This window comes from Bison bison, unplaced genomic scaffold (genome assembly GCF_000754665.1).
Source record: "Bison bison bison isolate TAMUID 2011002044 unplaced genomic scaffold, Bison_UMD1.0 scf7180017864482, whole genome shotgun sequence".
NCBI lineage: Eukaryota > Metazoa > Chordata > Mammalia > Artiodactyla > Bovidae > Bison > Bison bison.
Genome location: NW_011495042.1, coordinates 3,703,093 through 3,717,511, shown reverse-complemented (window position 1 = coordinate 3,717,511; position 14,419 = coordinate 3,703,093). Strand labels below are relative to the sequence as shown.

The following is a 14,419-nucleotide window of genomic DNA, read 5'->3' as shown; positions in this document are numbered from 1 at the left end:
GCAGCGGGAAGGGGAGGAAAGGAGATATTGATGAACTTCTATTTACTGAGCAAGTGAAGTGAAAGCTGCCCAGTCGTGTCTGACTCTTTGCGACCCCATAAACTGTCGCCCGCCAGGTTCCTCTGTCCATGGGATTCTGGACAGAATGCTGGAGCCGGTAGCCGTTCCCTTCTCCAGGGGATCTTCCCAACCCAGCGATCAAACGAGGTCTCCTGCATTGCAGGCAGATGCTTTACCAGCTGAGCTACCAGGGAAGCCCTGTTTGCAGAACAAAACCCATCTGAAAAATTCCTTCCTCTTTGAAGGTTTCCCATATCCTTTAGCCACGCTAAGCATTCCTTTCTCCAGGGTCCCAGAGTGCTGTTTTCTTATCTCTATCAAGGCGTTTAACTGTCTGCATTCTACTGAATGAATACATGAATAAATTCAGGTTTTCTTCGTTAGACTTTGAGCCTTACCAGGGCAGGGACAATATAATATTCACTTATAATTTGGCACCTAACCCAATGGTTCTCAGCCTCGGCTGCACACTGGAATTACACGGAGAGCGTTAAAAAGTACTCACACTGGGACTTCCCTGAAAGTGAGGAACCTCACTTCCCCACTTCCCCTGCAGGAGGCACAGGTCCAATCCCTAGTTGGGAAACTAAGATCCTGCTTGCTGCATGGGGTGATTAAAAAAAAAAAAAGGCTTAGGGAATTCCCTGGCAGTCCAGTGGTTAAGACTCTGTGCTCTCACACCCTTGGGCATGATTCTGACTTAATCGATCTTGATTGTGGTCTAGTTTTCAGGATTTTTTTTAAACTTTTCAAGAGTTTCAATAACTCTCCAGATGCAGCCAAGATTTTGAACCATGGTCCTAACCCAAAGTGGTAGGAGGAACTCAATAAATGATTTACTCAATGAATCAGTAAATGGATGAATTCTGTCTTTAACACGGGGTCTCCAACCACAGGGCCATGGACCAGTACGGGTCTCCAAAGAAAGAGGTGAGAGAGTGAAGCTTCATCTGTATTTACAGGTACTCCCCATCTCTCATGGGCTTCCCAGGTGGCTCAAGTGGTAAAGAATCCGCCTGCCAATGCAGGAGATGCAGCAGATGGGGGTTCGATCCCCAGGGTGGGAAAATCCTCTGGAGGAGGAAATGGCAACCCACTCCGGTATTCTTGTCTGGGAAATCCTGTGGACAGAGGAGCCTGATGTGCTTCAGTCCATGGGGTCACAAACAGCAGGACATGACAGAGCACACACACACAATACCTCCCCTCTCTCACATTACCTCCTGAGCTCAGGAAAACAAGCGTAGGGCTCCCACTGATTCTGCAGTATGGTGAACCATACAGTTATTTCATTATACATCACAAGTGTAACAAAAATAGAAACAGAGTGTACAGTAAATGCATTTGAATCATCCTGAAACCATCTCCCCTCCCCTGGCTGTGGAAACATTGTTTTTGACAAAACTTGTCCCCGGTGTCAAAAAGATTGGGGACTGCTGCTTGAACATAACACAGTCCTGATGCAACACAACCATTTTCAGGGTTTCATGTGATACTGAATATATTACATGAATTAATTAATTCATTCATTTATTAAGCAGGAACCATTAATTAAGCAATAATTCAGTACCAGGTGTTACACAAGGCCAAACTGCTAGAGACGCAAACAGGATTAAGACGCCCACTCTCCCCACCTTGTTCTGGTTCCTCTGCCTTAGGGAACACTGCAGTTGGGTTCCAGTCCATCCAAGAACTCTCTGTCCTGCTGACTAATTGGCCAGTCCCAACAGTAATCACCTCCACAGTGATGACAGCAAGCCTTACCTTGAGCTGCTTGGCAAGGACAGAGTCTATTTACTCCCAGTAAGAAAGTTCCAGGAGGGCGTGGGTGAGTCAAAAGACTCAAAAAAAAAAAAAAAAAAAGTGCTTCTTCTGTCTAGACTTCTCTGAACCCTTCAGAAGACAAAGGCAAGTCTCAAGGGACAGACCAAAGTCCTGTGCTGTTCAAATAAACTTCCTTCTGGGTGTGTATTTACAGAAAGACAATCTAGGGCCTCAGGATATGATTAAGATCTTAATTAGCCCAAGGCAAAGGGCCTTTCCTTCCCAGTTGTGCCCCCTCTGCATATAACTTAAATAAGCAGGGTGACAATATACAGCCTTGACATACTCCTTTTCCTATTTGGAACCAGTCCGTTGTTCCATGTCAGTTCTAACTGTTGCTTCCTGACCTGCATATAGGTTTCTCAAGAGGCAGGTCAGGTGGTCTGGTATTCCCATCTCTTGAAGAGTTTTCCACAGTTTATTGTGATCCACACAGTGAAAGGCTTTGGCACAGTCAATAAAGCAGAAATAGATGTTTTTCTAGCACTCTCTTGCTTTTCCCATGATCCAGCAGATGTTGGCAATTTGATCTCTGGTTCCTCTGCCTTTTCTAAAACCAGCTTGAACGTCTGGAAGTTCACGGTTCATGTATTGCTGAAGCCTGGCTTAGAGACTTTTGAGCATTACTTTACTAGCGTGTGAGATGAGTGCAATTGTGCGGTAGTTTGAGCATTCTTTGGCATTGCCTTTCTTTGGGATTGGAATGAAAACTGACCTTTTTCAGTTCTGTGGCCACTGCTGAGTTTTCCAAATTTGCTGGCATATGGAGTGCAGCACTTTCACAGCATCATCTTTCAGGATTTGAAATAGCTCAACTGGAATTCCATCACCTCCACTAGCTTTCTTCATAGTGATGCTTCCTAAGACCTACTTGACTTCACCTTCCAGAATGTCTGGCTCTAGGTGAGTGATCATACCATCGTGATTATCTGGGTCATGAAGATCTTTTTTGTACAGTTCTTCTGTGTATTCTTGCCACCTCTTCTGAATATCTTCTGCTTCTGTTAGGTCCATACCATTTCTGTCCTTTATCGAGCCCATCTTTGCATGAAATGTTCCCTTGGTATCTCTGATTTTCTTGAAGATCTCTAGTCTTTCCCATTCTATAGTTTTCCTCTATTTCTTTGCTTTGATCACTGAGGAAGGCTTTCCTATCTCTTCTTGCTATTCTTTGGAACTCTGCATTCAGATGTTTATATCTTTCCTTTTCTCCTTTGCTTTTCGCTTCTCTTCTTTTCACAGCTATTTGTAAGGCCCCTTCAGACAGCCATTTTGCTTTTTTGCATTTCTTTTCCATGGGGATGGTCTTGATCCCTGTCTCCTGTACAATGTCACGAACCGCTGTCCATAGCTCATCAGGTACTCTGTCTATCAGATCTAGTTCCTTAAATCTATTTCTCACTTCCACTGTATAATCATAAGGGATTTGATTTAGGTCATACTTGAATGGTCTAGTGGTTTTCCCTACTTTCTTCAATTTAAGTCTGAATTTGGCAATAAGGAGTTCATGATCTGAGCCACAGTCAGCTCCCGGTCTTATTTTTGCTGACTGTATAGAGCTTCTCCATCTTTGGCTGCAAAGAATATAATCAATCTGATTTCAGTGTTGACCATCTGGTGATGTCCATGTGTAGAATCTTCTCTTGTGTTGTTGGAAGAGGGTGTTTGCTATGACCAGTGCGTTCTCTTGGCAAAACTCTATTAGCCTTTGCCCTGCTTCATTCCGTATTCCAAGGCCAAATTTGCCTGTTACTCCAAGTGTTTCTTGACTTCCTACTTTTGCATTCCAGTCCCCTATAATGAAAGGGACATCATGAGAAATGCTAGGCTGAAAGAAGCACAAGCTTGAATCAAGATTGCTGGGAAAATATCAATAACCTCAGATATGCAGATGACACTGCCCTTATGGCAGAAAGTGAAGAGGAACTAAAAAGCCTCTTGATGAAAGTGAAAGAGGAGAGTGAAAAAGTTGGCTTAGAGCTCAACATTCAGAAAACTAAGATCATGGCATCTGGTCCCATCACTTCATGGGAAATAGATGGGGAAACAGTGGACACGGTGGCCGACTTTTTTTTTCTGGGCTCCAAAATCACTGCAGATGGTGATTGCAGCCATGAAATTAAAAGACACTTACTCCTTGGAAGGAAAGTAATGACCAACCTAGATAGCGTATTGAAAAGCAGAGACATTACTTTGCCAACAAAGGTCTGTCTAGTCAAGGCTATGGTTTTTCCAGTGGTCACGTATGGATGTGAGAGTTGGACTGTGAAGAAAGCTGAGCGCCAAAGAATTGATGCTTTTGAACTGTGGTGCTGGAGAAGACTCTTGCGAGTTCCTTGGACTGCAAGGAGATCCAACCAGTCCATTCTAAAGGAGACAAGTCCTGGGTGTTCATTGGAAGGAATGATGCTAAAGCTGAAACTCCAATACTTTGGCTACCTATGCGAAGCATTGACTCATTGAAAAAGACTCTAATGCTGGGAGGGATTGGGGGCAGGAGGAGAAGGGGACGACAGAGGATGAGATGGCATCACTGACTTGATGGACATGAGTTTGAGTGAACTCCGGGAGTTGGTGGTGGACAGGGAGGCCTGGCATGCTGCAGTCCATGGGTCGCAAAGAGTCGGGCACAACTGAGCGCCTGAACTGTGCCCCCTCACTGCTGTAAGATTCTGTACTTGTTGTTCAATTGGCTCACTCATGTCCGACTCTTTGTGACTCTGTGGACTGTAGCACACCAGGCTCCCCTGTCCTTCATTATCTTCCGCAGTTTGCTCAAACTCATGTCCATTGAGTCGGTGATGCCATCCAACCATCTCATCCTCTGTTGCCCGTTTCTTCCTGCTCTCCATCTTTCCCAGCATCAGGGTCTTTTCCAGTGAGTCGTTCTTTGCATCAGGTGGCCAAAGTATCAGAGCTTCAGCTTTAGCATCATTCCTCCCAATAAACATTTAGGGTTGATTTCCTTTAGGACTAACTAGTTTGAACTCCTTGCTGTTTAAGGGACTCTCAAGAGTCTTCTCCAGCACCACAGTTCCAAAGCATGAATTCTTCAGCACTCAGCCTTCTTTATGGTCCAACTCTCACATCTGTACATGACTACTGGAAAAACCATAGCTTTGAGACTATACAAACCTTTGTCAGCAAAGTGATGTCTCTGCTTGTTAATACACTGTCTAGGTTTGTCATAGCTTTTCTTCCAAGAAAGGCTTTTAATTTCTTTTAATTTCATGGCTGTTGTCACCATCTGCAGTGATTTTGGAGCCCCCCAAAATAAAATCTGTCACTGTTTCCACTTTTTTCCCATCTATTTGCCATGAGTGATGGGACCAGATGCCATGATCTTAGCTTCTGAATGTTGAGTTTTAAGCCAACTTTTTCAGGTTCCTCTTTTACCCTCATCCAGAGGCTCTTTAGTTCATCTTCACTTTCTGCCATTGAAGCGGTAATATCTGCACATTTGAGGTTGTTGATATTTCTCCCAGCAATCTTGATTCACCTTGTGATTCATCCACCATTCCACATGACGTACTCTGCCTATAAGTTAAATAAGCAGGGTAACGATGTACAGCCTCGACGTACTCCTTTCCCGTTTTTGAACCAGTCCACTGTTCCACGTGCGGTTCTAACTATTGCTTCTTGGCCTGTACGCAGGCTTCTCAGACGACAGGTAAGGTGGTCTGGTATTCCTGTCTCTAAGAATTTTCCACAGTTTGTTGTGATCCATACAGTCAAAGGCCATAGGTAGTCAATGAACGAGAAGCAGATGTTTTTTTTTGGAGTTCCTTTGCTTTTTCTATGATCCAATGGATGTTGGCAATTGGATCTCTGGTTCTTCTGCCTTTATTAAATCCACCTTGTACTTCTGAAATTTCTCAGTTCACATACTGTTGAAGCCTAGCTTGAAGGATTTCGAGCATTACCTTGCTAGCATGTGAAATGAGCACAATTGTACAGTGGTTTCAACATTCTATGGCATTGCCCTTCTTTGCGATTGGAATGAAAAATGACTTTTCCAGTGCTGTGGCCACTGCTGTTTTCCAAATTTGCTGACATATTGAGTGCAGCACTTTCACAGCATCATCTTTCAGGATTTGAAATAACTCAGCTGGAATTCCATCATCTCCACTAGCTTTTTTTCATAATAATTCGAGGATGGGCACAATGAAGGACAGAAATGGCAAGGATCTAACAGAAGCAGAAGAGATTAAGAAGAGGTGGCAAGACTATACAGATGAACAATACAAAGAAGGTCTTAATGACCCAGATAACCACGATGGTGCTGTTACTCACCTAAAGCCAGACACCCTGGAGTATAAAGTCAAGTGGGCCTTAGAAAGAATTACTGTGAACAAGATTCTGCACTATACATTACTGCAGAGCAGGGATAATAACCATGAGTGCTACCTGCTCTGCTGCAGACGTCGGCAACACATGTCTCCTCGTGGGGGCTTCCCTGGTGGCTCAGTGGTAAAGAACACACCTGCAATGCAGGAGACGTGGGTTTGACCCCTGGGTCGGGAAGATCCCCTGGAGAAGGAACTGGCAACCCACTCCAGTATTATTGCCAGGGAAATCCCATGGACAGAGGAACCTGGCGGGCTATAATCCATGGGGTTACAAGAGAGTCGGACACGACTGAGCAACCAAGCACACACACCTGTATCTTCTCTTGACCATCCTAACAGCTTCCCATCCTGATCCTGGTCTTGGCCCCTTCAGCCCACCATACAGGCAAAAGCCAAATAAGCCTTCTAGTCCAACCACTTTTTCCTCCTATTTGATACTCTTTAGTGGTTTGACATTGCTGTCAGGATGTAACAGGATACATAGAATAAGCCCCCGACACATCACACAAGTGTAACCCAATAAAACCGGGGTTCCTTGTGTCCAGTCCAACCACTATGTCACATTCAGAAGAAACTCAAGTCCAACATCCAGGGGAAAAAAAAGGTGGAATATAAACTTTTACTGAAGATTCTCAAAGAGGCAAAGAAACCAAAAAATCCTAAAAAAACCCTCTTCTCCCATTTACCATGCCATAAGCACCAATTCCTCGTCCTCAAATCTTCCTCCCCCAACAAAAACTTGAGCTTGCACTAAGAAAGAAAGAAAGTGAAGTCACTCAGTCATGTTCTACTCTTTGCGACCCCATGGACTGTAGCTTATCAGGCTCCTTCGTCCATGGGATTCTCCAGGCAAGAATACTGGAGTGGGTTGCCATTTCCTTCTCCAGGAGATCTTCCCAACCCAGGGATTAAACCCGGGTCTCCCGCATTGTAGGCAGAGGCTTTACCATCTAAGCCACCAGCAAAGTCCTAGCTCTGCTCTATTCTTACCCACTCTCCAATCTCTCTGACCTACTGAAGGGCACCAGAAATCCACTTAGCTTTCCCAGTGCCTTCTCTTCATTTATTCCTGTAATCAGCACAACAAAAGCCCAAGAGAGGAACATCCAAATGCAGATCCTACTTTGGAAACTCTGCAGAGTACATCATGCAAAATGCCAGCTGGATGAATCACAAGCTGGAATCAAGATTGCCCAGAAAAATGTCAACAACCTCAGATATGCAGATGATACCACTCTATTGGCAGAAAGCAAAGAGGATCTAAAGAGACTCTTGATGAAGGTGAAAGAGGAGAGTGAAAAAGCTGGCTTAAAATTCAACATTCAAAAAACTAAGATCATGGCATCTGGTCCCATCATTTCACAGCAAAGAGATGAAGAAAAAGTGGAAACAGTGACATTTTATTTTCTTGAGCACCAAAATCACGGCAGATGGTGAGTGTATCCATAAAATTAAACGATGCTTGCTCCTTGGAAGAAAAGCTATGACAAATCTAGATAGCATATTAAAAAGTAGAGATATCACTTTGCCAACAAAGGTCTGTATAGTCAAAGCTATGGTTTTTACAGTAGTCATGTACAGATGTGAGAGTTGGACTGTAAAGAAGGCTGAGTGTCGAAGAATTGATGCTTTTGAACTGTGGTGTTAGAGAAGACTCTTAAGAGTCCCTTAAACAGCAAGGATATCAAACCAGTCAATCCTACAGGAAATCAACCCTAAATGTTCATTGAAAGGACTGATGCTAAAGCTGAAGCTCCAATAGTTTGGCCACCTGATAGGAAGAGCTGACTCATTGGGAAAGATCCTGATGTTGGGAATATTGAAGGCAGGTGGAGAAAGGGGCAACAGAGGAGATCACTGACTCAATGGACATGAGTTCAAGCAAACTCTGGGAGATAGTGACGGATGGGGAAGTCTGGCATGTTACAGTCCATGGGGTGGCAAAGAGTCGAACACGACTTAGTGACTGAACAGCAACAAAGTTATCTGAAGAATGGAATATTATTCAGCCTCAAAAAAGAATGGGATTCTGGCACCTGCTACAATGTGGAGGAACCTTGAGGACATTATGCTAAATGATATAAACCAGTCACAAAAAGACAAACATGATGATTCCATTCATACCTAGATCAGCCAAATTCATAGAGAAAGAAAATAGAATGGTGGTTGCCAGGGGCTGGAGGTAGGGGGAATGCGGAGTCAGAGTTTAACGGGGACAGAGTTTCAGTTTTGCAAGGGGAAAACATTTCTGGAGACAGATGGTGGTGACCATTGTACAACAGTGTGAATGTACCTAATGCCACTGAACTGCCACTTGAAAAATGGCGAAAACAGTAAATTTTGTTATGCATATTTTATCACAATAATAAATAAATAGATAAGTAAATAAGAAACCCGGCAGCTCCTTACATCATTCAGGATGGAGCAGGGGTGGGGTATGGTTCCCTAACATGAAAGGATTTGCCAATTGAAGGGAATGTTTAGACAGAATCTTTCTGGGAACCCAGGGCAGGGTGAGTGAAAGTGGCTAGTAGATGCCAGTGCACTGACTGAACTGCTAGACAAAAATAAAGTTTCTTGTAAACTCACATTCCTGCATCCAGATACGACGGGGGAGTGGTGATTCCAGACATTGCCATGTGTCTGGATTTCCCCCGTCAGCGCAGTTAAGGGATTAAGGATTGGAGTTCTTTCCACACTTCCTGGGGAGGGGAGATTCTGTCAAAAGTGGCTATAAGGACTCCCCTGGTGGTCAAGAGGCTAAGACTCCACGCTCCCGATGCAGGGGGCCCAGGTTCAACCCCTTGTCAGGGAACTAGATCCCATATACCACAACTAAAGATCCCGCAGGCTGCAAGTAAAACACGCTGCAACTAAGGCCTGGCACAGCTAAACAAAAAATTTTTTTTTTTTTCAAGTGGCTTCGATAAGCCTGTAACCCTCACCCAAGGTTGCTGTCATCACCCGACCTTTGGCTATTCTTCAGGTTCACCCAGCCTCATAAAGGCGGCAGAGGGTAAACAAGGCTGACAGGAGACAGCCCAAGCCTCCGGAGTAAAAAGCAGCATGCTTTTTCCTGCAGAAGACAACAGAAAGCAATTTACTGTCTCGGTCCTCTGTCTGGGGCTCATTTTCACCTGCCGGTGACTGGGAAGTATTCACAATTCCACACATCCACTTGCCTGCACTTCTTGCAGAGACCGAGGCTTTGTTGGAGGAAATGCAAGCTTCGGCAGGCTCAGCCCTGAGTACCATGGGTCCTGGCAGGCAGCCCACAGCCTGTGTTAGCACTCTTGCCCAGGGCTGAGGATTATCAGGGAAAGTAAGAGACATTCAGATTCACCAGGGTGACAGAGCAAGTGGGAGTGGAGGGGAGGATGGCCCTCGGGCTTCTTATTTCCAGAAGCAGCAACAACTCACTTTCATAACACTCACTGGGGCCAGGCACGGTCCTGCGGACTGTGTGTGTCTTACTAAAAAGCCACAATGCTAGGAGCTTAGTAATATGATCATTTCTCTTCCAGATGAGGGAACTGTGAGGTTAAGTCACTCCCCAACAGTCATGGAGCTGATGGGATGCAGAACCTGGGTTTTATCCAGATTGGTGTGACCCCTCTCTCTCTCTTTCCAACATCTTCTCCAACACCTCTTATCCAACACCTTCTCTCTTTCTTCTAACAAGTGGTTTTCCTTTTTTTTTTCTTGAAAAATAAAACAAAAACACAGAAACACACAAATCTAGCGTATGAATTAATAGATTATCATAAGGCAAACACCACTCAAAAAAGAAAGAGCACTCGGCCCCCAGGCCTGGAAACCCCGTGCACACATCTCAGCCCACTCATGGCCCCCACAGTAACGACTTTCCTGACTTTTAAGGAATCACTTTTTTTTTTTAATTGTTTTATTACCCAAATGTGCATCCCTGGACAGAATATTCTGGTCCATCTGAAAAGTCGACCAGTTTCTTGGAGCTGTTTTAATCTATGGGTTCCTCGTCCATCCTTTGTATTTCCTTGCACGTGTTAATCAGAAGCACCTGGGAGTTTGCGGCATCTCCCAGTCGATGTTGCCAAGTGCACGCCCAGGGTCCAGTTTAATGTCTCCTCTCTTGTCCCTCTGCAAACTGGAAGCTGGTTCTGGAGACTCGACAAGACTCAGATGGTGCTTTGTGTGTGCTTGGTCACTCGGTCATGCCTGACTCTTGCGACCCCCAAAGACTGTAGCCTGCCAGGATCCTCTGTCCATGGGGTTGCCCAGGTAAGAATACTGGAGTGGTTTGCCTTTTCCTTCTCCAGGGGATCTTCTCGACCCAGGAATTGAACCTGGGTCTCCTACATTGCAGGCAGACTCTTTAACCACTGAGCTACGAGGGGAGCCAGGTGGTTCTTTAGGGCGTACATAATATCTGCTTGCCGTAATTCTGGATAATCTTAGCAGCTGTGGATATTTCCTGCTTACATCTGCTCACATGTCTCCTTAAAATTCTTTTTAATTGTGATAAAATACACATAACATAGAAGTTATCATCTTAACCGTTTTTAAGTGTGAAGTTCAGTAGTGTTAAATATATTCATACTATTCCACAACCAATTCCCAGAACTCTTCTCATCTTGCAAAACTGAAACTCTGTCCTCATTAAACAACAACTTGCTACCTCCTTTCCCTCAAGCCCCTGTCACCCACTCTTTTACTTTCTGTCTCTAGGAATCTGTTCTAGGGACTTCAGATAAGTAGAATCATACAGTATTTGTTCTTTTGTGACGGGCTTATTTCATATTGCCAGGAGAAATACCAACAACCTCAGATATGCAGATAATACCACTCTAATGGAAGAAACTGAAGAGAAACTAAAGAACCTCTTGATGAGGATGCTAGAGAATGAAAAAGCTGGCTTGAAACTCAACATTAAAAAAGCTAAGATCATGGCATCCAGTCCCATCACTCATTGGAAGGACTGACGCTGAAGCTGAAGCTCCAATACTTGCCCACCTGATGCAAAGAGTCAACTCATGGGAAGAGACCCTGATGCTGGGGAAGACTGAAGCAGAAGGGGGTGGAGGAGGATGAGATGGTTGGATGGCATCACTGACTCAATGGACATGAGTCTGAGCAAACTCCAGGAGACAGTGAAGGCAGGGGAGCCTGGTGTGCTGCAGTCCATGGGATCGCAAAGAGCAAAGACCTGGACACGACTTAGTGACTGAAAAAAACAAATGTCCTCAAGTTTCATTCATGTTGCAGCAGGTGCCAGCATTTCCTTTCTTTCTAGTGGTATCCCACGGTATGTATAGACCACACTTTGCTTATCCACTCACTGGCCACTGAACACTGGGTTGTTTTCACCCTTCACTATCATGAATAACACTGCTATGAACACAGATGTACAAGCACTTCTTCAAGATACTGATTTCAGTTCTTCCAGATAAATACCCAGAAGTGGAGTTTCTGGTCCTGCGTTGATTCTAGGTTTAATTTTTTGAACCCGTGCTGATTTTCACAGTGGCTGCACCATTTTACGCTCTCATCCTCTGTTCGCTTTTACTGTCCATTTCCACTCCTCACCATTCAGAGCTCCCCTCTACCAGTGAGGAAGAGCAAGGCAATTTTCCCTGTTATAGTCCCAAACTGGAGATGACGTAAAGGTCCACCGAAAAGGGATCAGTTTCGTGGTAGGTCCCTGCCACTGAATCCCAGGCATAAAGTTGTGGTGACAGTATTTGATGACATAAAAAGCTGCCTCTACTCTTCGCTTGAGTTAGCAAAAAAAGGCTACGGAACAGCATATGAAGACTGAGTCCTTTTTTATTTTTTAAGATAACTATTTGTTTACAGGAGATGGTCTCTTAATTAGCATAATTAATTCACTGGATTAACCAAAATCCTCCCGTCCTTCTTGTAAGACAGTGATCCAGCATCTCTAGTTTCACTCCTTCTGTTCCCAGCCATTGTGTTGTACGAACTAAGAGTTAGCTCTGTTTCCAAACTGTGTGTTCTGATTGTATTCACTGTATATCAACTAGCAAATTACATTCAACACAAGAAGGTGAAATATGAGCGCAGAAAGATTGTCTCTATGAGAACCAAGTTGGCTGCTTGGTGAAGATTCATTAAGCCTTTTGAGGGGTAGATGAGACAACTGAAAAACTCTGGAGGTGTGAGCTCTTTAAGGGGACCTCCCTCTCTGAGCTGGGTTTCCCTGGTGGTGCTGGTGGTAAAGAACCTCCCTGCCAATGTGGGAGACGTAAGACGCGGGTTTGATCACTGGATGGGGAAGATACCCCAGAGGAGGGCATGGCAACCCACTTCAGTACTATGGCCTGGAGAATCCCATGGACACAGGAGCCTGGTGGGCTGTGGTCCACAGGGTGGCAAAGAGTCGGGCACGACTGAAGTAACTTAGCATGCGTGCACTTCTCTGAGTTACCATCCTGGGGCACCAATTCCTGTCTCCTTTGCAGCCCTGAATACCTACAGCTCTCCACGTGAGTTACCAGCCACATCGCACTCACTGGGCAGGCTCAAGAAATTATTTTCTTCTGTTTCAAACCCTCAGGTCAGTGAATAATAGGTATACACACAGCTCATTCCTGCAGTGGCAAAGCTGTGGCATTTGACCTACGATTCTCCTCCTTAACCCCATGCAGACGTTACTAATCAATCACCAGATTCCTTTCTGCCAAGTTCACTCTATGGTCTCAGAGATCTTCTCTGGGCAGCCATAAAAAAATCAACTGGAACTGACATTTGAGATGAAATCTCCGACTTCCCTTAAGTTATGGAAACCTTTTTCCTTTCAGTCGAGTAGAGTTGGCTCAATGGTAAAGAACTTGTGTTGCCTGCAGTGTAGGAGATGCAAGAGATACAGGTTCAATGCCTGAGTTGGGAAGATCCTCTGGAGGAGAAAATGGCAATCCACTCCAGTAGTCTTGCCTGGGAAATCCCATGGACAGAGGAGCCTGGTGGGCTACAGTCCATGGGGTCACGATTTAGCGACTAAACGACAACAAAGAAAACGAAACTGCACAAAGTGGCCAAAGTCCTGGCCGCTGGGCCGGGGCCTGAATACGCTGCATTGTGCATAGTAAGTGCTCAGTGTTCAGTGAATGAACGGCAGATGCTAGTCCTCCTGCTCTCTAAGTTAACAATTTAGTCTTTCCCCCTCACGTCTTCCTTCTTGGCTTCCCCTTACAACTGTGTTTTTAATTTCTTCCCAATCTACAAAACAGCATGGTAGCCCTGTACCCAGAAACCTCACATAACTAATAGGTGTCTTAGGGGTGTGAGAACCCATTCAAGGTTATTTACAGGTAACACCCGGTAGAAATAAAAACACCTAATACATCGGGCATCCCTGTAGAAGGGTTGTGAGGAGCCAAAAGGCAATGCCAAGGGATTGCTTTACTGACCGCAAAGCCCTCTGCCCCCAAAAGGGGACCGGAAATCAGATTTTATCTTAGTTTGATTGTTGCAGTAACTGGTTTCTCTTCTTGCAGGGAGAAAAAAATGCTTCCACATCCTCATTCTGCTTCTCCCCACCCACCCTGTGTTTCGCAGTCCCCAGAGTTTAGGAAGCATGCCTAACTAGTCCCTGAACTTCCTCCCTCTGCTTCTTCACTCTCATCGCTCCATCTTTTGCACCATCGTTCCACAAACCCTGTACCGACCTGCTCAGAACCTGTCTAGCCCAGAGTTCTGGCTCAAATGCCAACCCCGTGAGAAGCCTTTCCTGATTCCAGCCACCTGGGTGGGGCCACTGCCACCTCTCAACACGATGGCCCTTTGCAAACCTCTTTCATTTTCGTTAGCACCTTCTGTCTTACTTTGATGGTCTAAGTAAGAAGAGTCTAAGGTAGGGGAAAATTTACTGAGGACGTTGAGTGTGCTAGTAACCATGCAAGGCACTAACATGCACTGTCTCCTTTAACACGTAAACCCCCATGACAATGTTCATTTCACGGGCCTGGTCACTGAGGCTCAGAATGCTAAGGCGCTTCAGGTCACACAGCTAGTAAGGAATAGAGGCAGGCATTCATTCATTCAATCAACCAATCATTACTTATTAAGGGTCTAGAATGCACTTAACATGTATTAGATGTTGGGAAAACAGCAGTAACCAAGTCACAGCTCCTATCTACAGGGAGCCATCATTCTCGTGGGGAGAGATTAAAAAAAAAAAAAAAAAA

The 14,419-nt window shown here is 44.8% G+C and overlaps 1 protein-coding gene across 3 annotated transcripts in view; it reads right to left on the bottom strand.

Annotated features, from left to right (window-relative positions):
* Window positions 1-14,419, bottom strand: part of HRH1 (histamine receptor H1) — a 57,182-nt gene that overhangs the window by 26,011 nt on the left and 16,752 nt on the right. Inside the window, exon 1 of one of the 3 annotated variants that reach the window (XM_010862433.1) lies at window positions 1,825-2,117. The exons of the other annotated variants lie outside the window; for them this stretch is intronic. The gene's annotated coding sequence lies outside the window, so the exon portion shown is untranslated. Of the gene's footprint in view, window positions 1-1,824; window positions 2,118-14,419 lie in introns of those variants that run through there. 3 annotated transcript variants of the gene reach the window in all.